The 27,674-nt window shown below is 50.1% G+C and overlaps 1 protein-coding gene across 2 annotated transcripts in view; it reads left to right on the forward strand.

Annotated features, from left to right (window-relative positions):
• Positions 1-13,994, forward strand: part of GAN (gigaxonin) — a 90,677-nt gene extending 76,683 nt beyond the window's left edge. Inside the window, exons 10-12 of one of the 2 annotated variants that reach the window (XR_003001905.1) lie at positions 11,359-11,495; positions 11,874-11,999; positions 13,541-13,994. The gene's annotated coding sequence lies outside the window, so the exon portion shown is untranslated. The remainder of the gene's footprint in view (positions 1-11,358; positions 11,496-11,873; positions 12,000-13,540) is intronic. The other variant, XR_003001906.1, reaches the window with a different exon arrangement.
• Positions 13,995-27,674: the final 13,680 nt, after the last annotated feature.

The following is a 27,674-nucleotide window of genomic DNA, read 5'->3' on the forward strand; positions in this document are numbered from 1 at the left end:
CGCGCGCAAGCTGTCTGGCTCAGCTGGAGGGGCCCTCAAGGCGAAGGTGGGAGAGTGCTGGCCTGTGATTTGGGCATGGGGCTTAATCTTTGAGGACCTCAGTTTTCTCATCTGAAAAATGGGCTTGATAATAGAAGTGAGGATTAAACGAGGTAATGAGGCTTGGTCACATAACTGAGTTCTGTCAGTTTTGTCCATTCAAATAATATCCAATCAAATATCCAGTAAATAAATAGGAGGAGTGGTTCTAGCCATTAAAAATGAATTTAATACTATAATTGTGAGCTACTGTGAATCCAATATCCAATAAGTAATATCTGATATACAGTAATATCCTGTATCTAATAAATTTCCAAATCCAACAAATAATATTGAATAAAATACCCACAGATAAGTAAGAATATTTGGCATAGCCATTCAAATAATATCTAATAAATAAGTAGGAATAATTATATCCACTAAAATAATTTTAATACTATTATCATGGGCTATTGTGAATCCAATAGCTAATAAGTAATATCCAATAAAAGAAGTAGTAGTAGCAGTGCTATTCATTAAAATGATTTTAGTACTGTGATTATCGAGGGCTACTGTGACTCGTAAATGAGGTAAGCGATCAAAGACGGCCTGTGGGAGGGATGGAGTGGGGGTCCCAGCAGGGCAGATCGCTATTGATGGGGACACAAAAATTGAAATGAAAAACGTAGGCTCATCGGCCCTGCGTATTCTTTCCCATCGGCTGGGGACCGGCCATCTTACCCCTGTGACTGCCTCCTCTTCCCAGCTTGAGGAGAAAGAAGATCCTCTCCCCACATGCCTCGTGTCCCCGCCTGCCGCAAACACTCAAATATCCAGTCCAGAGGCAGGTGCCGGCATCACACGGCGGACAGTGGAAAATGTCCAGCAGAGGGCGCCCCAAACCCACAGGGCCGGCGTCTCCTGCTCTCACGGTCGCCCAGGGAGGCGTGGAGGTGGGGGAAGGGGGAGGTTCTGCGCTTTGGCCTCCAGCCGGTACCCCGCCAGGTCCTCTGCAGAAGGACCGCTGGACTCTGGACAGGGCTTAAGTGACTCTCGCCGGTGATGGTGGAGAAGCAGGAAGGGAGGGGCGTCCTGCACCCTTGCTGGCCCTGATCAGAGCTGCCTGTGACCTTGGGAGGCCGGAGGAGGGTTTGGTCCATTCCCTGCGTGGGGCAGCTGTGTCCACTCAGACAAGAGGCTCTTGGCTGCACCCACCCAGCTCGGCTGCCCACCAGGAACACTCTACCACCCATTTCTCAGCGAGGCAACTCTGCAGGGCCACCTTCCCAGCATGAGCAGGTTTGAGTTAGGGGCCGTTGCCTGGACAGAAGAACCTGAATTCTTTGTTCCTGAATGAGGTTGAGGAGACCCTGGCCAGGCCATGCAGACACGCATTCTTCCTTAGCACAAATCAGTCATGAGACCTGGCAGTCTGCCTCCGAAAGAGCCCTGGAATCTCTGAGAATGAGGTCCCACTGAGATGACCACGGCAAGGGCTTAAGCTCTCTTTCCTTGTCTGTAAAAATGACACGATCATGTCATATGGAAATGATGCCATGTCAGATGGAAATGATCACAATGGACCTGCCATAGAGGTTTGCTGGGAGGATTGCGTGAGCAGTGCCTGCCCAGGGCATGGGCTACAGAAGGGTTGCACATGCCCATTTGCTAAGCCAGGCCGCTGACATCTCCCCCCTGGACAGTCCAGACCACCTGTGTGCCCACACCCCCGAGATTTCTTGGGCCACCCTCATCTCCCCGCTACATGGCCCCTACTGTCATCTCCTGCCCCCTAAGACAATCTGCCTCCCTCCCCCAGCATGCTGCGAGACTCCTCACCTAGTCTTGAACCCTCCTACCCATTGTCCGCCCTGCAGCCAAACTGACTTTTCTAAGATGCAGACCTGATCACGTTGCTCCCTGGTCAGCATCCACCGAAGGCTTTCCATTAAATTTGGGATTAAGTTTCAGCTCCTTGACGTGATTTACGAGGCCTTTGGTCATCTGGCCGATGCCTGGCACTCTAGCCTCATCCCTCTAAGGGACAGCCGGGATCCAACCACAGGGGTCCCAGGCAGGTTGGAAATTTAACACTCGTCTTGATAGTTTTTAAATATTTGCACATTTATCCCAAAGGAAACCACATTTTTTATGAATAGAAAGTCCATCCCTCTCTCTTTTGGTGAACCCAGGAGCTTTAGATCATGTCCTCTGAAGTGACCTGCCATTTGGTCTGGAAGTGTCTCTCATTTGACATTCCCTGCCCTCGTTGGTGGGTCATTCACCCTCCGTAAAGGCCAACCGTATCCCAGGTGGATTCAGTTTCAAAGTCTTATTTGCCATAAGGAGCCTCCACCTTGCCTACCCAAATCGGGGCGGCTGGGTGCATTTGGCTGCTCTCGGGATCACAATCCTCTCCCAGGACGCACCTATGAGAACACAGATGAGTCAGTACCAGGCAAAGGTACTTTTGAAATCTCCGCCTGAGGGCACTGTTTGGAGCAGGTGGTGCGAGGTTCTGATCCCCCATCCTGACTCATTCCCACATCACTGACTCATTCCTGAGGTCTGCATGCTCCTTGGTGGGTGCCCCAGGCTAGCTGGTCCCTCCACTCAGCCCTGGCTGACACCGTCATAAAACCAGTTCCCTGTCTGTCTCCTGACTCAAGAGCTCGCAAACATTCAGACCTGACGCTTCTTTTATGTATTTATTTCTTAACTTTTGGCTGTACCGCGCGGCATGTGGGATCTTAGTTCCCCGACCAGGGGTTGAACCTGTGCCCCCTGCATTGGAAGCACGGAGTCTTAACCACCGGACCACCAGGGAAGTCCCCCGATGCTTCTTTTATAAAACGAATATTTTGTAACGTGACTCTCTTTCCTGAAGTTGAGTTCATAGGTATGTAATTCACCTGTATGTGTGATTTCCAAAACAGCGATATAATTCCCTCATCATAACGTAAAAGTGGAGGATTAAAAGGAAGGTAATTTGTCATAAAATGATGTGGGGAATCAGAAGCTTTGTCCTGTACCAGGATCTCCAGGAAGGCAGCGGCCACAAGTGCAGACAGTCACAGGTGTGCCCCGTGGGTGAGGCCGTTGGTGACGTGATTTTCCAGAATGGTGACCAGCTCTTGGTTAATGTCCAAATGAAACAAAGAACAACCTTCCCTCAACTGACATGGTGGTGGCATTCCTGGAAAATCCAGTGACTATTAAAACAGGGCAGGAAAAGAAAATTTGCATTTACATGTAAGATGAAGAAGTTAGATTCTAGACGCAGGTCATTTCAAGCGGGGTTTTTGCCTACATGAATGCCCGGTGAGACATCAGACCGTCACGCGGGACGTGGGCCCATCCCGGTCCTGGGGACTGGTGGGCACATTACAGGATGTCTAGCCTTCCTGCCCACTGCCGCTGCCAAGTGCCAGTGGCTCCCACACACACACGTTCTGGGGACACATGTCCAGGAGCACACGTGTCCAGGAGCACACATGTCCAGGAGCACAGGGGGCTAGTGGGTGAGGCTGTCCCTCCAGGTCTTGGCTTACGTTGTTCCTTCCTCTCTTCACCAAGGGAGTGTCTCCTCTTCCTTCAGGAAGCTCACCCCGATGCCGCCAGGCTGGGGCGATGCCCTTCCCTGCCCCGAGGCCCCACCCACCAGAATTGAGAGCCTTGATAACTTGTCCATCTCCCCCCAGGAAGCCAGAAGGCTTTGCCCTTCACCACTGAAGCCCAGGTCAGCTTCAGAGCCTGGCATACAGTAGGTGCCCAATAAATATTTGTCAAAGACGTGAATCCTAGTAGCGGCTCCTGCTTGTGTACCGTGCTCACTTGCTCCTCACAGCAGCCCAGGAAGGATTCTTAGTCCCGTGTTCAGGTGAGGAAACTGAGACTCAGAGAGGTCAGGTGACACGCCCAAGGTCACACAGGAAACTAGGAAATGAATCCGGAACTTCAGATCCTCCAGAGAAGCGTCTTCCCTTCTCCCTTACTGCCGCGCTCAACACCTCCCGCGGCTTTCCATCAAAGACACGACAGCCAGGCCCCCACTAGCCTCATTGATGACCCTGCCCTTCTGGGTGTACAGCCCCGGACTCTGGACCGACCCACACACCTGCCCCTGAGCCCGGCCGTGCTTTTTCCTCCTGGCCTTACCCCCATCATCTCCAGCTTGCCCATCCTTCAAGTCCCATCACTGATGCTGCTCCCCGAACCCCATCCTAGGCCCCTTTCCCCGTCACAGCCCCCAGATCTTCACTTTCTGCCCCTGCTCTGCAGGCTGCGATATTTGAGCCATGTTCCCAGCACCTCTGATGGCCGTGTCTGGAGGGGGGGCATGGCTTACTCACTCCTGGGCCCCTCCCTGGGGCACCAGTACAGGCCCGGCCAGTAGCCCATCGGTGACCTCGTGCATGATCCCCACATGCTGGCTGGGCTCTGTGTAAACCAAGTCACTGCAAACGCACGCCAGGAGTAGAGGGGCACCTTTTTGTTATCCCCCGAGATTGCTGAGAAGAGCTGCAGGCGAGGCAAGGCTCAGCGTCCAGCGCCGACACTGAGCCGGCCCTGCGTCTCCACACGCGGGTCAGGGGCGGCGCCACAGGCTTTCACTGCTTCCAGCCACAGGCGGATGTGGAGTCACCTTGCCCTCCACAGGTTGTGATGAATGAGGAGCAGGGAGGGCCGTTGGCGGAGCCTTGGCGTCACGAGGCAGACGACCCCAGCATCTTCTCTTCCTTGCTGGGTCACCTCATAGCTACAGTGACACGTGGCTGACGATTTAGCCTCTCGGAGCCTCAGTCTCCTCACCTGTAAACTGAGAGTTTGGGAGCAGATGATCTTCAAAGTCTCTTGCGCCTTTTGTATTTTATGATTCATTCATCAAATATTTTTTGAGTACCTACTGATGCATTCTAAAACAAAAGTGAAGGGCCTGTCCTACCTAAAATCAAACCCTCCCCTCTCCCCGCCCTCTACCCCTACCTCCTTTTCCTCCTTAGCTTTTAGCAGCACTTGACATACCTTTGCTTCCATGTATTTGTCTCTTTCACAGTGTGTCTCTGTAACGGCTCTGTCAGCAGTGCCTGGAGCAGGGCTGGGCACATAGTAGGCACTCAGTCAATACTTGTGGAATCAATGAATGAACTAATGAACTGGATCCAATGGATCTGCATGACACCCAGAGCCCTTACTGACCCTTGATGAGATCACAAGAACAACCACAGTGCAGTCTTTGGGGGAGGGTTGCAATCCACACGACATCCCTGGGACTGCTTTGAGCCTCCGTGGACCCGCAGGAGGTTGTAGGCAGGCCAGGAGAGCACCCCTTCCTGACGCGCCCCTCCACGATTGACCTGGGTCACGTGGCTTCCCTGTGTTTCCCTGCGTCTCCAGGGTGATGTGTAACTTCTTTATCCATTCTTCTGTCAGTGGACATTTAGGTTGCTTCCATGCCTTGGCTATTGTAAGTAGTGCTACAGGGAACATCAGGGTGCATGTATCTTTTCAAATGATGGTTTTCTCCAGATATATGCCCAGGAGTGGGATTGTTGGATCATATGGTAATTTTAATGAATTTCCATACTGTTCTCCATAGTGGTTGTACCAATTTACATTCCCACCAAACAGTGTAGGAGGGTTCCCTTTTCTCCACACCCTCTTCAGCATTTATTGTTTGTAGATTTTTTTGATGATCACCAATGTGAGGTGATGCCTCATTGTTGTTTTGATTTGCATTTCTCTAATAATTAGTGACGTCGAGCATCTTTTCATGTGCTTTTTGGCCATCTGTATGTCTTCTTTGCAGAAATGTCTATTTAGATCTTCTGCCCAGTTTTTGATTGCGTTGTTTGTTTGATGTAGAGCTGTATGAGTTTATTTTGGAGATTAATCCCTTGTTGGTTGCTTCGTTTGCAAATATTTTTTCCCATTCTGTGGGTTGTCTTTTTGTTTTGTTTGTGGTTTCCTTTGCTGTGCAAATGTTTTTAAGTTTAACTAGGCCCCATTTGTTTATTTTTGTTTTTATTTTCATTACTCTAGGAGGTGGATCCATAAAGGTATTGCTGCAATTTATGTCAAATAGTGTTCTGCCTTTGTTTTCCTCTAAGAGTTTTATAGTATCCGGCCTTACAATTAGGTCTTTAATCCATTTAGAGTTTATTTTTGTGTATGGTGTAATTTCATTCTTTTACTTGTAGCTGTCCAGTTTTCCCAGCACCACTTATTGATGAGACTGTCTTTTCTCCATTGTGTATTCTTGCCTCATTTGTCATAGATTAATTGACCATAGGTGCGTGGGTTTATTTCTGGGCTTTCTATCCTGTTCCATTGACCTATATTTCTGTTTTTGTGCCAGTACCATACTGTTTTGATTACGGTAGCTTTGTAATATAGTCTGAAGTCAGGGAGCCTGTCCAGCTCCGTTTTTCTTTCTCAAGGTTGCTGTTGCTATTTCCGTCTTTTGTGTTTCCATACAAATTAAAAATTTTTTTGTTCTAGTTCTGTGAAAAATCCCATTGGTAATTTGATAGGGATTGCATTGAATCTGTAGAATGCCTCGGGTATCTGTATCTGGGTTGGGGGGATCACCATTTAACCCACTACACGTACCAAATGCATGGAGGGGAGGTAAGCGCCCTCCCACCCGTGTCATCCAGGCACCCATAGACCTCCACAGAGTTCATTCCTGAGACAGTCTCTGCATATATAGGAATATAGGTATAGCTGTATGTGTGTGTGTGTGTGTGTGTGTGTGTGTGATTTTTACACAAATAGTAGCATTCTCTACACACTTCTGCACTTGGCCTTTCTTTCTTAATGTATCTTAATAATCGTCCTGTAACTATAGCCGCCTCATTCTTTTTAACAGCTATGTAATACTCCATTGTATGGATGTACCAGGTTTATTTTTTTTTTTGGCTGCGTTGGGTCTTTGTTGCTGTGCATGGGCTTTCTCTAGTTGCGGTGAGTGGGGCTGCTCTTTGTTGTGGTGTGTGGGCTTCTCATTGCGGAGGCTTCTCTTGTTGCGGACCATGGGCTCTAGGTGTGTGGGCTTCAGTAGCTGTGGCACGAGGGCTCAGTAGTTGTGGCTCACGGGCTCTAGAGTGCAAGATCAGTAGTTGTGACGTACGGGCTTAGTTGCTCCGCGGCATGTGGGATAGTCCCAGAGCAGGGATTGAACCCATGTCCCCTTCATTGGCAGACGGATTCTTAACCACTGCGCCACCAGGGAAGTCCCTGAATGTACCAGTTTTTATTTAACTATTCCCCCTTGATGGATTTTCAGGTTGTTTCCAATCATTTGGTATTTCCACCAGTACCACAAAGACCGTCTTGGTAAGTGATGTCTCTGTCCATGTGCATGAGCCTATCTGTGCAGAAAATTCTTCTTTCTTGCTTTTGAAAAGACAATATAAGGAGATTAAAAACTATCTTTAATTTATAAAAATCTTCCCTTATCCCCACCATGCCCGCCACTCTGCATATTCCCTTCCAGCCTGATCCTCAATCAAGAGCATTTTGCAAAGTTGTAGGCACAAGAGACATTTTTATCCTGTTCCATAAGCTACATCGTAAGAGTTTTCCATGTTGCCAGTCATCCATATTACATTTTTGTGGCTGTGTGACAATGTCCCTGGGCAGATGGGTCATGATGTATGAAGCCATCGCCCCCTGTGGACTGTTCAGGTTTTTTTCTCTTCCAGATAATACTGCAGAGAACATTTTCTTTCCAATAGCTTTTTTAAAAAAATAAATTTATTTATTTACTTATTTTATTTTTGGCTGCGTTGGGTCTTCGTTGCTGCGCACGGGCTTTCCGTAGTTGTGGTGAGTGGGGGCTCCTCTTCGTTGTGGTGCGTGGGCTTCTCATTGCGGTGGCTTCTCTTGTTGTGGAGCACGGGCTCTAGGTGCATGGGCTTCAGTAGTTGTGGCACACGGGCTTAGTAGTTGTGGCACATGTGCTCAGTAGTTGTGGCTCACAGGCTCTAGAGCGCAGGCTCAGTAGTTGTGGCGCACGGGCTTAGTTGCTCCGCAGCATGTGGGACCTTCCCGGACCAGGGATTGAACCCATGTCCCCTGCGTTGGCAAGTGGATTCTTAACCACTGCACCACCGGAGAAGTCCTCCAGGAGCTTTTCAATCATAATAAAAAAAAGAGATAATTTCCTTAGAATAGATTTCCAAACATAGTATTATTCAGTCAAAGGCTCTACAGTTTCACAGCACGAACTGCAAGTAGCCAAATTGCTTTACAAGGAGACAGCCCTCTAGACACTGACATGGGTGGCAGCCGGGCCTGCCTAACTCACCAGCCCTCACCCAGTGTTGAGGCTTAGCTGCTCTGTCCAAAAGAGCACGTGTCCAGGGCCCTCAAAGTTGATTTGATCTGGGTGCCCTTGATTTCTCTGTTGCTCCCTACCTGTGCCACTGTGGATTCTTTGAACCCTGGCTTGGCATCTTGGCCTTGGTCCGACCACTTCACCTCTCTGATCAGATTTCCTCACCCAAAAAGTGTAGGGTGACCAACTGTGCCTGTTTTTCTGGGATGCGGGACTTTCCGTGCTGAAGTCAAGCATGTCCCAGTCAAACCCGGGCAAGTTGGTCAGTCCAGTGATGGTCGGATCATACCAATGCCCCGCAGAGACTTGCTGTAAGTATGAAACCAGCTGATTGGATGAAAGGGCAGCCCCAGTGCCTGAAACTGACTAGCACACCCTAAATGGGCACTGGGTGATTCATGGATGGTTCAGATCCTGTGCGCACGGAAGCTCTCCTTTTCTTAGTCCCCCATCTTCCCAGCACTGGGCGTTATTCAAAAAACTGGAAATAGAGTAAAGCAGTGCTTTCATCATAGTTTCTGTGACAGTTACTCTGTTGCCCCACGGCTAAGGCACTCACAAATCGTCTGTGTTTGAGACAATCTCTGGGGAGCCCCCGGCCTCCCCACATGGCCTGGTGTCCCCGACCTTCTTCAGCCTGGCCCCTTCCCACACTCCAGACGCCTGGCCTCTCTGAGGGTCACTTGCTCCCTGTCATTTGTGGGCCCAGTGGGTAGGAATTCTCAGGCCCCAGGAGCCTTTTCACCTCCGTCACTCCTGACGTGTGCAGGTGGGAGGGTTTGTGAGTGGGGATTCCGGCCACTCCTGAGGTTGACCATTTTCCATACATTTGTTTCCTCTTTGAATTTCCTCCTGGGCCTTTGCGAGGTTACAGCTTTGGGGTATGCATACATTTTTCGCTGAAAACTGGGTCCCTGTTGTCTTGCTGACAGCTTTTTTCTTGCTATATTTTTGTTCTTTTCTTTCCTATTACCACGATGTGAAAGATGGACCTGAATTTTTTCTGTTTCTTTATGCCAAAAAAAAGAATAATAGGGAGAGGAGATTGCCATGTCGTGTTGTTCTTTTTGAAGTCTGTGTGTGTTTTCGTGCATGCACGCTCACAGATGTGGGTAAAAAGCTGCCTTCTGAAACTCACCTTGTGTGTTTTTGTGATGTCTGCTGGGGAGAAGGAGGGCATGGATGCCCAGAGAAGGGTATGAATCAAGAAGCATTTACCCAGACTCTTGGGGGCAATTTTGCATGGGTCCCACCCCTGCCCCTCACCTAGTGGGCACTCAGCATTTATTGAATGCATGAGTCTTACCTTATTTCTCTCAATCCTTTTAAAGAAACATTCTAGGTGTAGCTGAAGCTCCCGACTTCAGGGGGCCCTTTTGTAGCTAAGTTTCTTCTTCCCTCCAGGGATATATCACCCCTCTCTGGAGTTTCTCTTCCTATGCTTGTTTTCATACTACTTCTATTCAGTTATGTTTGCAAAACCTAGATCTAGCGTTTTTTTATGCTTCCAAACTTTGTGTAAATGGTATGATACTGTCCGTGTCACCCTGCAGCTTGCTTGTGTAGATTGCTTTCCTTCTCATATAGGATTTCATTGGGTGCATGTCCCACAATTAATGAGCCATTCTTTGGTTGGTCGCTGTATTGGTTTCCCAGGGCTACCGTAATGAAATATCACAGAGTGGGTGGCTTAAACGACAGAAATGTATTCTCTCACAGTTCTGGAGGCTAGAAGTCCAAAACCAAGGTGTCGACAGGTTGGTTCCTTCTGAAGGCTGGGAGGGAAAGTCTGTTTCAGGCCTCTCTTCCAGCTTCGGGTGGCCTCAGGCATCCCAGTGCTTGTAAATGGCATTCTCCATGAGTCTTCCCACTGTTTTCTTTCTATGTGTTTCTGTCTCTGTGTCCAAATTTTGCCCTTTTTATAAGGACACTAGTCCTGTTGGGTGAGGGCCCATTCGTATGACCTCATTTTAAATTAATTGCCTCTTTAAAGAACTATCTCCAAACACTGTCCCGTCCTGAGGTACTGGGCTTTAGAGCTTCAACATATGAATTTGGGGGCGGGGGACACAGTTCACCCTATGGCACGAGTGAGGCCACGGCTTTCCACCCTGGTTGCACCAATGCACGCTTGCCAGGGGCACACAGACCTTCCTGCTTCTCAGGGTTCACAGCTGCTGACATTGCCAGAATTCTTCATTTTTGGCCAATCTGATGAAGGTGCACATCACTGTCATCTGATTTGCCCCCTCTCCCCCCAGTTTTTAGTGAGATTGAGATCTTTTCATGTGTTTTGTGTCTGCTTTGGTGAATTCCCTATTCGTACCTTGCCCATTTTTCCGTTGGAGTTAAGAGTGTCTTTCATACTCATTTGTAGGGATTCTTTGTAGATCCTGGATACTACCCTGCATTGCAAGCCTTTTCAGCTGTTCTCTGGCTCACCTTTATACTTGTTTATGGTCTCCTTTGATGTACAGAGGTTTTTCATCTCAACGTAGTCAAATGCTTCAAGCACCAAGGTTGATCTTGTTTAAGAAATCCTTCCCTACACCAACGTCATAGAAATACTCTTATATTTTCTACTAAATAATTCCAAGCTTTGTTTCTCACTTTCTGGCCTCAGTCCACCTGGGATTTATTTGCATGTGCAATGGATGAAAAAAAAAAATCGAATTTTGTTTTCCCAGATGGATTGCCAATGGCCGGACTCACCCCATTTCATGCTCTGGTTTCCCTGGTGGGCCGAGGCCCCGGCATCCCGGTCCCTGACATCAGTATTCACGGCACACCCGGGGATTTTCCTCCTGAAAAGGGCTCAGTGCTCAAAACAGTGACGTCTGTGCCTGCTCCCAGGATGAGCCCAGCTGGAGCCTGCAGCTGTGGCTGTGTCCTTCTGGAAGGGGCTGCAGAGATGGATACGGCACTAGTTTCCTGGGGCTGCCATAACACATGACCACAAACTTGATGCCTTAAAATAACAGACACATATTCTCTCACAGCTTAGGAGGCCGGAAGTCTGAAGTCAAGGTGTCAGCGGGGTTGATTCCTTCTGGAAGCTGCAAGAGAGAATCTGTCCCAGGCTCCTCTCTGAGCTTCGCGCGGCCTTTGGCAGTTCTTGGCATCTGTTGGCTTACAGGTGGGTCACTCCAACCTCTGCTCTATCTCACATGGTGTTCTCCTCTACGTCTCTGTCCGTTTCCCCTTCTCTTTTAAGGATTCTCAGTGGATTTAGGGCCCACCCTAATCCAGGAGGATCTCATCCTGAGATCCTGCATTATATTTGCCAATCCCTTTTTCCGAGTCAGGTCACATTGACAAGTTGTGGGTGGAACGTATCTTTTGGGCGCCAGCATTCCACCCACTAGAGGTATTATCTGTAGTGGAGAGAAGAGTTTCTTCCTTCAACAGTCGCTTTCTCTACCCGACACGCACCGCCTTCTGCCTCCCTTGTTTGGTGAGCTGGGCACCCAATCTGCCATTTTTCTTTTATTTCCTCCCCGATTCCCAAATCCAGTGATGAGTTATCCCACTCCTGGGAATATATCTTAAGGAGCTGATTCAACAGCGTGGAAAAAAAGATCTTCTCGTTGTGGCTTTGTTAGTAATACTGAAAAGTTGGACATAACCCCCAGGAGAGAAGGTAATTACTTAATTACTTCAATAACATTTGAGCGTCATGCAGACCAAGGAAGAGACTTAGAAGTAGACGGGGAAGGGAGAGAGCAGAGGAGAGGAGGATACACTTGCTGCCTCCATAGTGAGGGGGGGATGTCCCACTTGTGATGGCCCGAAGGATCACATAATGTCAATTAGGAAATGGACACCCAGGGAAGTCTCAGGTGTGATCCAGTGGCCTGAAGCTGGTCTGAGTCCATGAAACTAAGTCATGAGGGATAAGTTTTCTCTGGTGGACCAGGCTGAGCCAGGAAGGAGGTTTCAGGGGGAGGGCAGCAAGTCTGCAGGAACTGACCTACCTTGCTGGGACCCACGACTGGCCACCAAAATTACAAAAACATGGCAACACGGAAAGGTGCCTGATTAGGTGAAACATGCAGCCTAAAAATTGATTCAGAAGAGTGCCTAGGGACTTCCCTGGTGTTCCAGTGGTAAAGAATCCACCTTCCAATGCAGGGGACGAGGGTTCAATCCTTGGTCGGGGAACTAAGATCCCACATGCCGCGGGACAACTAAAAGCCCGCGTGCCACAGCTACTGAGCTCGCATGCCTCAACTAGAGCCTGCGTGCCGCAAACTACAGAGCCCTCGTGCTCTGGAACCCATGCGCCACAACTACAGAGCCCACGCGCCTTGTAGCCTGCGTGACACAACTAGAGAGAAGCCCACGCACCACAACAAAGAGCCAGCGCACCGTGACGAGAAAAGATCCCGCGTTCCTCAATGAAGATCCCGCGTGCCGCAACTAAGACCTGATGCAGCCTAAAATAAATGAAAAAATAATAAATAAATCTTAAAAAAAAAAAAGAAGAGTGCCTAAAAAAAGAGAATTGCAGTATTTTTCAGCAGTCCTACTTCTGGGCATCTACCCATAAGGAAAACCAGGGATTCGAATAGATGTGTGTCCACCCATGTTCACAGCAGCATTATTCCCAATAGTCAAAAGGTGAAAACAACGTAAATGTCCATTATCCACAAATAAATGGATCAAACAAATGTGGTCTGTCCACACAGTGGAATATTACTCAGCCTTAAAGAGGAAGGAAATTCTGACACATGTTACAACGTGGATGAACCTTGAGGATGTTATGCTAAGTGAAGTAAGCCAAACACACAGGACGAATGCCATATGAGTCTCCTTATATGAGGGACCTGGAGTAGTCAGATTATTCATAGACACAGAAAGTAGACTGTGGTTGCAGGGCCTGGGGGGAGGGGAGGAGGGAAGTTAGTGTTTAACGGGGACAGAGTTTTAGTTTGGGAAGTTGCAAAGTTCTAGAGATGGATGGTAGTCATGGTTGTGTAACAACGTGAGTACACTTAATGCTGCAGAGCTGTACATTTATCAAGTGGCTCAGTGTACATTATATGTTATGTGTCTTTTACTGTGGTTTTGTTCCAAAAAGGGTGCCTAGTGTAGTAGTTGATTGGCGGAGGGGGGATTCAAATCGCAGCCACACCTCTTTGTGCGTTCTTTTGTCCATGTGGCTTTATTTTTCGTGTTCAGGTGCTGTATGGCCGTGAGGGAAGCCAACAAGGTTGCTGCCCTGCTGAAGGCTCCAGGCAACAGGGGCAGACAGACCTTCACCAAGTCACATCATCAAATACGGGCATGACTTTCCTATCAGTGATTAGGTCTGTGACCTTGGACAAGCTGCTTCTCCTTTCTGAGTTCATTTCCTTCTCTGTAAAAACAGGGACAAGCACATGACTAGCAGTAATGCTGGAGGATCCACGAGCACCCGCTGAATCGGCCGGGCGGGACTGCTTAGCTCAGAAGGCCCTCCATGTGGGTGAGTTCCTTTTCCAGAGTTCCACGTCAGAAAGAGATGCTTGAGGACAACACTTACATGATTCATGTTGCCCAGGGATGGAGTCAGGCAGTGTATATACACATATTTTAAGTCATGTACAATCCTTTGACATGCACAGAAGTTCTGGATAATTCACCAGGGTGTGAAGAGTGCATGATAGGATGTCAGGTAGGAATATATATTTTTTAAATATTTACTTATATATTTATTTTGGCTGTGAAGGGTCTTAGTTGTGGCACCCTGGATCTTCATTACGGCATGTGGGATCTTTAGTTGGGGCACGCGGGCTTCTTAGTTGCGGCGTGTGGACTCTTAGTTGCAGCATGCATGCGGGATCTGGTTCCCCGACCAGGGATCAAACCCAGGCCCCCTGCATTGGGAGCGTGGAGTCTTACCCACTGGACCACCAGGGAAGTTCCAGGAATTTTTTTCTTTAATCCCTATTAAGGGATTTCTGGCTACAAGATCTTGGGCAAATAACCTGACATCTCTAAACCTCAGTTCAGTTTCCTCAAGTGCAAACTATGAGTGTTTTTCTTCTTTTTAACTCTTTATTATGGGAACGTTCAAGCCTTCGCAAAAGAAGAAGAAATAGTCTAGTGAACCTCCATTACCCAGGGCCAAGAGGTAGCAATAAATTGCCAATTTTGTTTCATCTCTACCTCCCCACCCTTCCTCCGGCTGTTATTTTAAAGCAAATCCCAAACAAAGAGACTCTTAAAAAAAAACCCACCACAATACCATTATCGTGCCTAAAATTTTTTAAAAACCAATTTCTGAAATCATCTAAAGTCTAATCAGTGTATAATCGTCCTCGGTTGTCCCATAAATGCTTTTTAAGTTTGATTTGCTTGAATCGGGATCCACAAGACCCACACATTTCATTTGCCCGATATATCCATTTCCCCAGGGTTTTGTTTTTTTCTTTTGGCTGTGTTGGGTCTTCGTTGCTGCGCACCAGCTTTCTCTAGTCGCGGCGAGCGGGGGCTACTCATCGTTGCGGTGCATGGGCTTCTCATTGCAATGGCTTCTCTTGTTGCAGAGCACGGACTCTAGGTGTGCAGGCTTCAGTAGGTGTGGCACGCAGGCTCAGTAGTTGTGGCGCACAGGCTTAGTTGCTCCGCGGCATGTGGGATCTTCCCAGACCAGGGCTCAAACCCGTGTCCCCTGCATTGGCAGGCGGATTCTTAACCACTGCACCACCAGGCAAATCCCTTCCACAGAGTTTTAATAGGACAATTTTCAAATATCCAGCGAAGGCAGAAGGATTTTACAGTGAGCGCGTGTGTCACCCCCTAGATTGAACCACTGACATGTTTACTGTGCTTTGTCACTTGCCCTATCTATCTACCTGTCTCTCTACAGTTGGTAGCACTTTTAAGTTTCTTTTAACCTCAACACTCTCCTTGCTGTCATGTTTTTGTTTTGTTTTGTTGCCATTTATTTGTTGAAGAAATCATGTCATTTGTCGTGTAGGATTGCTCATTTGAGGATTAAATGAGCTAATATGTGCATAGTGCTTAGAATGTAGTAGGTACCTAATTAACATCCATTATGACTTGTTTTGTTCTTCATCTATATCTTCTGATTTTTCCCAAGTGAAAATATATCCTTTTTGTAAAAAAAAAAAAAAAAAAAAAAAAAAAACAGTTTAAAAGCATTCCTGGGCTGCTAGACTTTTCAAAGTTACGTTGGTTTGTAGCCACAAGGGGGTCTGTCTTCACTTTGTTTGCTGGGCCCACCCTATCCACTAGGCCCTGGGGAAGGACCGCCAGCATCGGGCAGTTGAAGATGGCAGAATGAGGGAGTGTCGACGTGGGAAACAGAGCCAGAGGGGCTCAAAGGAAATGCCCCGGGTGGAATCTGGGGGCCAGGATCCAGGTCTGGCCCCTTCCTGGGGGCTGAGGGTGGTGACACCAGGAGGGAGGCCCAGAGGAAACGCAGTAAAGTGTGAAAAGCTGCAGAAATCCCAGGAGAGGGTGGAAGCAACAGCACACATCATTAGGATGGCGAGGGAGCACACAGCCTGGTTTCGAGGGGCTGGGGCAGATGGGAAAGAGGAAGATGAGCCTCCCCAGGGACTTGACTCCACAGACTCCGACAACAGGCAGACAGATGAGAAATACAAAGGATCCGGCATCCTCCATCAGCAGCTGGAGAAGAAAAGCAGGAGATTGGGGGTGGGGGAGAGCTCTGGGTTGGGGGATCAGGAGCTCTGAGCCTGGATTTGCCACCCATCCATCACCTGTGTGGTCTTGGGTAAGGCTCCTTCTCTTCTCTGAACCTCAGTTTCTCCCACCTGCAAAATAGGAGGGGTGGACCGAAAGCCCCATAGGGGTTTCTTTTAGCTGTGGCAAGGCCAATGTTCCATCTCACTGACTGCTCCCTGGGGATGCAGGAGGGGGTCGCAGCTGCTGGGATCTGGAGGCACTGGTGATGCCCTCAGCACTTTTCCTTTCAAGGAGGCAAACACCCAGTCCAGGCTCAAAACTGTGAGTCACCAAGTCAAAGTACCAAATGAATACAGACTGTAGCTACACCGTCCTGGATTCCACTGCTCACCCTGCCCCTTCCTGCCCTGTGATCTTAGGTAGCATTCCACAAAGGATTGCTGGTGTCTGTCAAGGCTGAAGAAATGGGCAGGACCGACTTTTCCTGAACCCAGATCCTGGGCTTCCGAGATGCAGCTAATCATCAGGGTAGGTGTGGCTGATTCACCTTCGAGGAAAATCTGCTGAAGATTTTTAGCCAAGCCAAATAGAGAAGTGAATAAATATAGAAATGAATCACTTGCCTGAATCTCTGGCCCAGGACCCAGCCACCTGTCCACCATCACCATTGTGAAACCGCAAGGCCAGAGGTCACACCAGCCGGCTTTGATGCCTGGGTCATTGTCATCCACGCTGAATGAAATTCATTAGTCCATTGTGAGCTGTTCAGGTTTAATGCCTCTGCAGTTGCCTGATGACATTGGAGCATGGTGGAGAAGGTCAGACAATGGGCCACCGTCTGAATAAAAGCTCCCTAATGCCCCGCCCAGGGTGCCCCAGTGGGTCCTCCTGAATCACGGCTGCTTCCTGGGAACTGATCCCATGTGAGCTGGAGGACAGACTTGCGTCCGTGCCTGTTCCAGGGAAAACAGGATGAGCGAAGCCTTCCAGGGCCATAAGGAACCAGGGCGTTACGGTGAGAACTGGCTGGGGTAGAACGGAGTGGCACTTCCAAAGCCGGCTTTGGGCTCTGTAAGGGGTCAAATTATGCCCTTCAAAAAAGATGTCCAAAGGGGAATTCCCTGGCGGTCCAGATCCCACAAGCCACGCAGCGCAACCAAGGGGAAAAAAAAAAAAAAAAGATGTCCAAGTCCTAGCCCCCAGTACCTCCAAATAAGGACTGTGACCTTATTTGGAAATAGGGTTGTTGCAGAGGTAATAAGTTAAAATGAGGTCACATTGGAATAGGGTGGGCCCCTCATCCAGTATGACTGTGTCCTTATAAAAATAGAAGTTTGGACACAGGCATACCTAGGGAGACTGCCTTGAACTTGAAGGCAGAGCTTGGGGAGATGCCTCTGTTTACAAGCTAGAGATGGCCAGCAAACCGGCAGAAGCTACAGGACAGGCACAGAACGGGTCCTTTTCTCAGCGCTCAGAAGGCACCAAACCCGCTGACACCTTGGTTTAGAACTTCTAGCCTCCAGAGCTGTGAAACAGTACATTTCTGCTGTCCAAGCCACCCAGGCTATGGTGCTTTGTTACAGCAGCCCAGGAAAGGAGTCCAGGTGCTGACAGGCCAGTATCCTGATTTGGTGGCCTCCCCTCTGGGAGACCTTGGGCAAGTTACTTTCCTTCTTTGAGCCTGGGGCCAAAGAACCTGAGACTCGGGACCTGTATGGATAAAATCCAGCCATCCATCAGATTCCTCACCTGGACATTTGGAGGTGGTGGGAAGCTGGGAGATGGTGCCTACTTAGCCCTGGTGCTTGGGCTGAGTTGGCCATTTCAGGCCCAGTGCCAGACACATAGCAGAGGCAGTCAGAGTCCCATGAGGCACTGGACCAGAATCCCAGAGAGATCAGGACAAAAGGCAGAGAGGAGAGAGGAGGCTTTGTGCAGACCCTGCCGTGATTCCTGTTCCTCCCAGGGCCTGGTTGTTCAGTGTTGGCTGGGTTCTCACGTGTATGTTCTTCCCACGGACTCCCCTTCCTTGAGGTATCACGGGGACAGTATATTAACTGATCTCTTTGCCTGTCTTTGGAAGTGCTTTGAAAACTGTAATGCGGGGAACACATTTTCTTGGCAAAAACCACCTTACTGAGCACCCGTTGCATGCAGGTTAAGAAGCTACAGGTCCTGCCCCAGGTGGTCCAGGCCAGGGGAGTGTCACAGGGCGGCGTGGAGAGGCAATAACAATGCTGTCATGCCTGTCCCCCCGACTCCCACAGCTCAAAATGAAACAGTGAGGACAGCCAGCAAAGTTCCAGCATTTTCCATTGTCTACTGTAAAAGGCTTTTGCGAAATGTCAGAGATGGTGTTCATCCCCTTCCTCGTCTTTTTCTTCTCTTTTCGAGAGACATGGGCTAACAGAGAAATTATAAAAAACATGATTGGGGCTAAAATAGGCAACATGGCATGGTGGCTAAGAGAAGGAGTCTGGTACCAGATTGGCTGAGTTCAAGTGTGACCTTGGCAAGTTAATTAACCTCCCTGCTTGTCAGTTTCCTCATCCGTACAATGGACACAATAAACCTCATTGCGATTTTGTGAGGATTAATTTAAAGGAATCCACATAGGCAAAGTGCTTACACCAGTGGCTGGCACACAGTAAGCCCTATGTGGCTATTTGCTATTATTATTAATAAAGTCAAGAAATGCACAAGGTTGGGGAACACAATGAAAGAAGTAGTTGTTATTTGGGATAAGACGTTTCTTGGGGGGGGTGGGGTCTGACCAGATCACAGTGACCCACCTGACCGTCCTTCTCACCTCTAAGGAGCAGGTTGCCAGCAGCCATATTTGTGCAGCTCGGCTCGGACACTGGCTAGGGTGGGCATCTGGGCCAACTGAGCGACCAAGTTCTTCCCTTAGAACTGGACCAAAAGAGAGCTCCTAGTTTGTTGATCCTGCTGGTCTGTCGAGTGGTCACCTTCTGTCAGGCGGAGGCAACACAGCAGAGAAAGCCAGGATGGGGGGGAAGGATGAGTCAGAGAGAAGCAGGTACACAGAGCAGAAAGAAGCTCCTGGGTCCCTGGTTTCTGGCTCTTGCTGAGACCTGCCTACCTTTATGCCCTTGGGGTTCTGTGAGACACCCTCAATTCCTTAAAAGCCATTTCCACCCTTTTTGAGGCTACTCTGATTGGTTTCTGTTGCAGCCGGGGTCTTGGTGAACACCTGGATGCCGCAGCCTGACTTCCCCGTGTTTCTTTGCATCTGCGAGGGTCTGCTCCCTGGAGTTAGTGGAGGAAAATGTCCACTCCTCTCCTGTCAGCCCAAGCAGACTGCAGTTTCAGTTTCGTGCTGTGGTTGAAGAAAGTAGGGACCAGGAGTTGAGCAACCGTTTATTTCCCTACCATGTACTGGGTACTGACTTCTTCCTAAACCTTGTTCTGGGCACTTTACATGCATTATCTCATTTGCTCGATTGTGAGTATCATGATTGGATCTCTGTTTCACAGACGAAGAGACTGAGGTTCCGAGAGGTTAAGAGGTTTGGTTAGTATCACCCGCCTAAGTAAGGTGGACAGCTGGGCTCCAGGTCCAAAGTTTGTGCTTTCAGCCTCCTTCCCATCCTACCTGGAGCCCCTGGATGGCATCCTTCTGCTCTCCTGCCCTGGGATCTTGCACAAACCCTTGATCGTGCCTCAACTGATGAAAGGGGGTGTGTGGGGAAGTTTTGGAAGAGCCACACGTACTCCACACATGTAACACGTTTCCCTCCCCCCCTCCGATACTTCCTTTCCTTTTGCTTCTTAGCAACTGACTCAGAGCGGATGAAGGGGAAAGAAGTGAGGTCACACTTCAATTGGTCAATTTGAGCAGCTCACCGCAAAGGCTGGTGTGGGAGAGAGATGCAATTAATCTGAAAAACACAGTGGTTTTTATTTTTAAAAATATGATCCATGGCCTTCAGTCCTCCGTGGAGCTGTGCCAGGCATCCATTTCCACGAGTCAGCAGCAGCCTGGCGTTCGGGCTCTTCATAAAGTCCCCGTGAATTTTAAAACAAACGAATGGCATGCGTCTTCATTTTAAAAACTGAAACAAATCAACGCATGTTCATTGTAGAAAATTTGGGCTTGGGGGATAGGAAGAGAGGCACAAAGAAGAAAACAAATATTTCCCTGTAATGGTTACAGCCGTGTAATGGTTAGATTAGTCAGCCACGAAAGGAACAGACCACAATACGTGCACCAACACAGGTGGATTGCAAAAATTGTTATGCTGCATCAAAGGGGTCAGACCCGAAGGAGGATGTATCTTTTGACTCTATTTATATGAGGTCCAAGAAGTGGTGACAGTAGGCAGATCGGGGGTTGCCTAGGTCCGGAAGTGGGTGGCTGGAATCAACGGCAGAGGAGCGCAAGAAACTTTTCTTGGGTTGTGGGAATGTTCTACGTCAATACCTTGATAGGGGTGGTAGTCACCTGGATGTAGACGTTCGTCAGCACTTACCAACCTGTTCTTTTAAAGTGGGTGCGTTTTATTTCATGTAAATTATACTTCGATAATGTTGATTTCAAAAGGGAAAAGAATGACCTATAATCCCACCACTCCAGAGGGAACCGCTGTTAAGGTTTTGGTGTGTGTATATAAATGAATCCGCTGATTGTGTGTAACAAAGATTAGTTCCAGATAAATGTTCAATCCTCTGTGATACTTTAAAAAAAAAAGTAACCTCAGATTTAATTATTTGGGGAGAGTGAGAAAGAAAGGCAGAGCGGGTGGTACTCCATGTTCCTTTGATGCCCACCTTTGCACCCCCAAATCCCCCAAACCAGAGAAGTGGGCAGGGTGGCACAGTCATCACTCAGCCACCCAGTATCACAGGCTGCGAAGTAGGAATTGTGCTCCCACCCGCTCCTCCCTTCTTACCCACCCGTGAGCCTAGAAAATGGGCTGACTTCCCATCAGCTCAGAAGCAGAAGGGGGATGTTCCCCAACTTCAGGATGAAAACATGACTCCTCTCCCTACACCAGGAGAATAAGCACATTTTACTATTCAATCAGTACATTAAATGCCATCGGTACAGAGTGTGTGTTCTGTGATGCTGGTGTCTCATGCCCGTTAAAAATGAGGTTCAGGGGCTTCCCTAGTGGCGCAGTGGTTGAGAGTCCGTCTGCCGATGCAGGGGACGCGGGTTCGTGCCCCGGTCCGGGAGGATCCCACACGCCGCGGAGCTGCTGGGCCTGTGAGCCATGGCCGCTGAGCCTGCGCGTCCGGAGCCTGTGCTCCGCAACGGGAGAGGCCGCAACAGTGAGAGGCCCTAGTACCGCAAAAAAAAAAAAAAAAAAAAAAAAAAATTGAGGTTCGGGAATGCTCTCCTGGATGATGTAATTTTGAGACAGTTTTCAGGTGGAGCTTCCGGAGCGTTCCCCAAAAGCAACAGTGCCATGAGCAGCTATGAAATTAAGAACAAACAATTCTGTTGTCTGCTTTTGGTGCTTGGCATATGATTACAGGCATGGCTTCATGCCATTAAAGGGCTCCAAAAACACGACTCAAAACAGGTTGCACCTTATTTCATCCTGTGGGTCCTCGTGTTCCTTGACAGTCTGATAAAGCTGGCTGCGAGTTTCCTCCGGCCGCTGGGAAGTGGCATCTGAGGAAGGACGTGCCGTTGCATGAACGTGGACAATATACTCTCCCCCAGACTGGGAACCATAGGATGGCTGGGGAGCAGCCTGTACCAGCTGACAGGATGGGAAAAATGTCCTCCTTTAAACCAGGGGTTCTCAATCGGGGCTGACTTTGCCTCCCAGGTGACATGGGGTAACGTCTGGGGACATTTTCATTGTCACAAATTGTGGCTGCTCCTGGCATCTGTGGGTTAAGGCCAAGGATTCTGCTAAACACCCTGAAGTCGTCAGGACAGCTGTCTACCGCCCAGAATGATCCAGCCGTAAATGTTAATGGCGCCAAAGTTGAAAACCCTGCAAAGGTGCTGTATTGGGTATCTGTATCCCAGTTGTTGGGCAGATGGTAAACGTTTGGAGAAGTGATCTAGAGGAGCGCCTGCGATCAGGGCCGTGGAAACGTGGGTTCTAAAATGACAGTGGCAACACAAAATAGCCAACGCTTATTCTAAGTGCCTACCCAGTGCCAGGCTGTGAGCTTAACATTGATTATCTCACTTAATTCTTATGACTCTGGAAAAAGGTACCGTTGCAGTCCCATTTTATAGTAAATCAACCAAAGATACACACAGCTGGTAAAGGAAAGGGCAAGGAGTTTGTTTTCTTCCTCGCATACTTTTTTTTTTGAGGGGGGATGATTGGGGGAGGAGGGGTGTCTGATTCCCCTTGCTCGACTGTGAGCTCATGAGGGCAGCACCTTGTGTGAGCTGGATCTGTAGTCCCCAACAAAGTCCTTGGCACTCAGTAGGTGCTAACAGACACATGTTTAATGGAACTGAATGAAGGAAGGAAGGAAGGAAGCGGGGCAAGGTGTCCTAATGGTTAGAACGTTGGTGTTGCCGTTTGATTTCCAACCATTCAACAGATAACCATAGTGCATCTTCTCTGGGCCAGAACAGGCAGGGACCTGCTCAAGCTGACCTATACTGGCTCGTGAGAGCTGATTGTTAATTTTTCATGAATTTTGCGAGCTGGTTGTCAAACAGCCATTAAACAAGATCGAATTAATATAAAGTTACGATTAAATAAATCATATTCTTAAAAAGGTAATAAAACTCACCACTTCCTAATTATTTGACTACATATTATACTACATTTTGTATCTCCGTTCTGTAGGTTATTTATGTCTCTCTCAGGGGTCGCCAAACTTCTTCTGTAAAAGGGCCAGGTAGTGAATATTTTAGCCTTTGTAAGCCATGCGCTGAGTCTGGCCCCTCAGCCACCGTTTGCTGCCCCCTGGAATGTTCTATCTGTAGGGTAGAAACACTACAATGGGGTGCGTCTCTTCCCAACCTCACGTTCAGTGATGCATGTTGATAACCTGAAAACAGCCATGGCAGGAATATTTCCAACTGGGGAATTGTCAAATGCTATAAATCAGGGCTTCCCCGCCCCCCGCAAGCCGATGGTTAAACATTTCACCAGCACACCACCGGACACAGTGATGTGCGGAACTGGAATGGACGCTGCCCTCTTGCAGGGCACAGTGTGTTGGGTTTGTGCGCCCTTTCATAGTTGGGGGCGGGGGCAAGGAGGGAGCTGGGCAAAGGCCGCTGAGGATCTGCGCTGGAGACCAGTCCGAGGAGGACACCCACCTGTGGGCGTCTGCCGGAAGGGGCAGGGCTGCTAGAAGCGGGTGCTTAGGTGGCCCTCTCCTAGGGCTGGCCGTCAGCGCCGATGCTCTCCTCCCCACCAGGGACCCCTTTGTGGGCAGCCAGGGTAACAGGTCTGTCTTTCCACTCTTGAGTTGGCGCCAGGGGTGACTTGAGGGGCCTTGGGGTTGAGATGTGAGCTCACAAGGGCAGGTCCCTGCCTGCTCACTGCGTTCTCCCAGCTCCTCAGGCGGGGTAGCTTCTCCACCAGTACGGCCCGGGGTAAGCCCGTAGTGGCAATAAGCCTCCCACTTGCTGACCCAAGTGGGAGAGGTACTTCCAGTGAGCAGGTGAGAGCAGGACGTTGCTCTTTGGGACTGCCAGCAAAGAATGCAGAACATGGCAGCTCTGTCTGGTGACCTTTGTGAGTCAACTGGCCAGTGGGGGCCCGAGGACAGTGAAGCGTTTGTGAACTTGCGTGCCCTTCCTGCTGCTCCATAACCCTCTCAGGTTTGACGCCGGGAGGGTGAACTCTAAGGGGCCTGCACTGTTCTTTGCAGAGTCAGGGTTCTTGTGGCACCAAGGATGACCTGGGTACATGATCCATCAGTGGAAACTTGATGGGCTTGTGTCTCCTACAGAGGCTGGTGGGCTGGAGGGAGGGGACTTCTGAAGGAATCTGACAGCTGGACTTACTCATTTTTAGGTCAGGAACCTGGGACAGTGGGAGGCGAGGGGCTCTGCGTATCACCAGCTATCAACGTGTCCCACCTTCTCACACCCTCACTGACCTCGACCTACTGCCCGCACGTGCCTAGGCAACAGGGGACAGGAGAGTCTGACCAAAAGTCACTGCCTCTTTGCCTGCGGGCACTGAGTGCCGCTGTCCACCAGGAGCTCCTGGTTTCTGTTCACAAGGAACTTCTGGCAGTACCTTGGGGGCTCCATATCACTGACGTCAAACTCAGACCAAGAAATATTCTTATTGAAAGATGACATTGATCAGATTCTACACTTTCTTCCTGAGTCCCTGCTCAGGAAAACATGAACAAAGGAGGAGCGGGAAAAACATGGACTTTCAGGTCAGAATTTCGGGTACAAATCTTGGCTGGATCCCCATGGTTGTCTGATCCTCTCTGAGACTCAACTTCCTCGCCCTTAAGATGGGGATGGTAAGAATTTTTGCCTTCTGGGTTGGTTGGAAGAAAGGAGAATAAATATCGATATATAATGCCCCCACAGGACAGGAATAAAGATGCAGACGTAGAGAATGGACCTGAGGACAGGGGGAGGGGGAAGGGTAAGCCGGGACTAAGCGAGAGAGTGGCATGAACATATATACAGTACCAAACGTAAAATAGATGGCTAGTGGGAAGCAGCCGCATAGCACAGGGAGATCAGCTCGGTGCTCTGTGACCACCTAGAGGGGTGGGATAGGGAGGGTGGAAGGGGGGACGTAAGAGGGAGGAGATAGGGGAACATATGTATGTGTATAGCTGATTCACTTTGTTATAAAGCAGAAACTAACACACCATTGTAAAGCAATTATACTCCAATAAAGATGTTAAAAAAAAAAAATATGTATATATAACACCCCCAACATAGTACCTGGCACTTGGGTGCTGGTCATTTTATTATGCTGTTCCTGTTTAATGCTTGCAGATCGACCACCATATCAAGCAGTGTTGAGGATGTCTGGATAAAATCAGGGATCCTCTGCCTCCTGGTAAATCGCGTTCTGCTGAAGTTTTGCCCCCTGAACAGGGAGAGGAGGGTCCACAGATGTCCCTCGAGTGGACAGCAGCTGCTTTGTCTGCCACCGAGCCTCCCCACTCCATGATTTCCTGCTGGACCCCATCACCTCCCTCCCGGGTACCCTCAACAGCCTCCTCACCAGCCTCCCTGCCTCCAGGCTGCCGCTCTGCAAATCTTGTCCATCTCAGGCTGTGGCCAGTGACCTTATGAAGGTGATATCTACAAGTCGCTCCCTGCATGCCCCACGTGGTGGCTTCCCACTGCTCTCAGGGCAGAGTCTGGTCCCTGGGCCTGCATTTCAAGGTACTGCCCGCTCAGCCCCTGCTCACCTCTGAGGCCTCTGCCCTGCATCCCCTGGGCTCCTTGCATGCCTTGGCAAAATGTCTGGGGCTCCCCTGGTGGCACGGTGGTTAAGAATCCGCCTGCCAATGCAGGGGGCACAGGTTCGAGTCCTGGTCTGGGAAGATCCCACATGCCGCAGAGCAACTAAGCCCGTGCGCCACAACTACTGAGCCTACGCTCTAGAGCCTGCGAGCCACAACTACTGAGCCCGTGCGCCACAACTACCGAAGCCCACGCGCCTAGAGCCTGTGCTCCGCCACAAGAGAAGCCACCACAAGGAGAAGCCTGAGCACCGCAACGAAGAGTAGCCCCCGCTCGCTGCAACTAGAGAAAGCCCGCGTGCAGCAACGAAGACCCAACACCACCGGAAATAAATAAAATAAACAACAAAAAAAAGTCTGGAGTTTCCTGCACAGGCTGAGGGTCTTCCCACCTCTTTGCCTTTGTATGTGCCGTCCCCACTTCCAGGAGCACCTTTCCCCTTCTTTACCTGATTCCTAAAGACCTCTTGGAGTCAGGACGTGTCCCCAGTGCCACAGCCCGGCTGGGTTAGATACGCCCCTCCCCCTCCCTGTAGCCCCAAGCACAGTGCGGTCATTGTCTTTACATGGTCTTAGACCCTGAGCTCCGCACCGGGGCCCAGTCCTGGCTAGCCAGGTGAGCCTGGCAGTCTCCCTGCAGCCTCACCTGCAGGAGGGGATGCTGATGGGTCAACCCTGTGTCATGGGTTGCTGTGAGAAGGAAAAGTTGCGTGCATGCTTAGGACGCGGGGAATTACTCCTGCAACCGGCAAAAAGCAGGAGCTCAATCGAGGTTCGGACAACAGACCTAACCCCCTCGGCGGCGTGGCCTGGGCGTCTTGGTCACAACCACCTGCCATCCCCACCTCCGGCATCCACGTCTGTGTCACCGGGTGGGGTCTCTGGCTTGCCTGACTCCTCCTTGCTTGATGGTTTTCTCAAGGCCGTTGATGTTCAGAACTTCAAGAACAGAATTTGCCAACAGGCTGTGGGGAGTCCGTGAATTCCCCATTTTCCCGCCTAACTGTGCCTCCCCAGGGCTCACGAGGAGAGAACAGCTCTGCCTGTCTCCTGGGCAGGCTGGAGATGCGTCTTCTCTGGTGAGGGACACACGCGGGGGCCCTGCCTTCCACCCTGGCCCCAGCCCTGGCCGGGATCAAGTGAGAGTGTTTTGGGGAGCCCTCGTCTGTTCTTGGGAGAGAGGGGGAGGGGGCAGTCCCCACTGTAGGGCTGCCGTGGACAAACTTCGACACTCATGATGCAATTCAACGCATGCTCACACACTTGTGTGTTCACTACAGAGACACCTTCACTTAACAAAAAAGGCACAGATCTGGGGGTTTTAATGGTATTAACTGCAGAAATGCGTGGATGTGAGAAAGCCCCACCTCAGAGCAAAGCACTTGCTTCGTGGCTTTTGGTGCCACTCCTGATGGCAGAAAGGGAACGTTTTTTTGTTGCACAGCTGGCGTTCCCGAGTGACACCATAGCTCATTCCCCAAAGGGGCTTCCAGTATGATTCTCTCACAGCTCTGCGCAGGACCTGGGGATGCAGAGATGAATGACCCGGTCCCGGCCTGAGGGGAGAGGTAAAGAAGCTGGAGCTGCTGGGGTGCAGGCAGAGGAGGGGGGCGCCGGTAACGCTGGGGAGGGATTTTGTTGTCTAGGTTCCTATTAGGAACTAATCAGACTCCAGGGGCAGAAGGAAGGAGTGGGGCTGGGGAGCCTGTCCCCTCCTCCCAGTAGGCTTGAGGACCCCAAGGGCCACGGCGGGCAGACATTTGTAAATGACCAGGAGGCCTGTGGAGTGCTGCAGGCTGGGCCAGGGCAGTGTGGCTCATTCCCCAGATAACTGACGGGACATATTCAATTCAAGGAAATATCTCTGTCTTGTGGCGCCACCTGGCCAGCCAGGTGGACAGCCTGAGCTGGGGTTCCGGGGGTGTCACAGGTCCTGCCTGCGGTCCTGTCCCCACACCTTCGGCGCGGCCCAGCCCGGCCCCGGTCCCTCGGGTTTGCACCTGGCCGCACCTCCGCCATCCGCGTGGACAGGTTTCGGGGCGCTGACATTTCGGATCCCGGCTGGCCGCGGGGGTAAGGGTGGGCTGCGGGGGCCGCGGCGCGTTCTCAGAACCGTCGGGCAGGCGGGCCGCGCGGCTCAACACCGGCCTGGGCACCGGCGGGGGCGCGGCTCGGCGTGACGTCACGCGCCCCGCCCCCGAGGCCCCCGCCCACTCCCCAGGTTCCGGGCGGGGCGGGCCCGGGCCTG

Source organism: Neophocaena asiaeorientalis, unplaced genomic scaffold (genome assembly GCF_003031525.2).
Source record: "Neophocaena asiaeorientalis asiaeorientalis breed wild unplaced genomic scaffold, Neophocaena_asiaeorientalis_V1.1 scaffold40, whole genome shotgun sequence".
Lineage (NCBI taxonomy): Eukaryota > Metazoa > Chordata > Mammalia > Artiodactyla > Phocoenidae > Neophocaena > Neophocaena asiaeorientalis.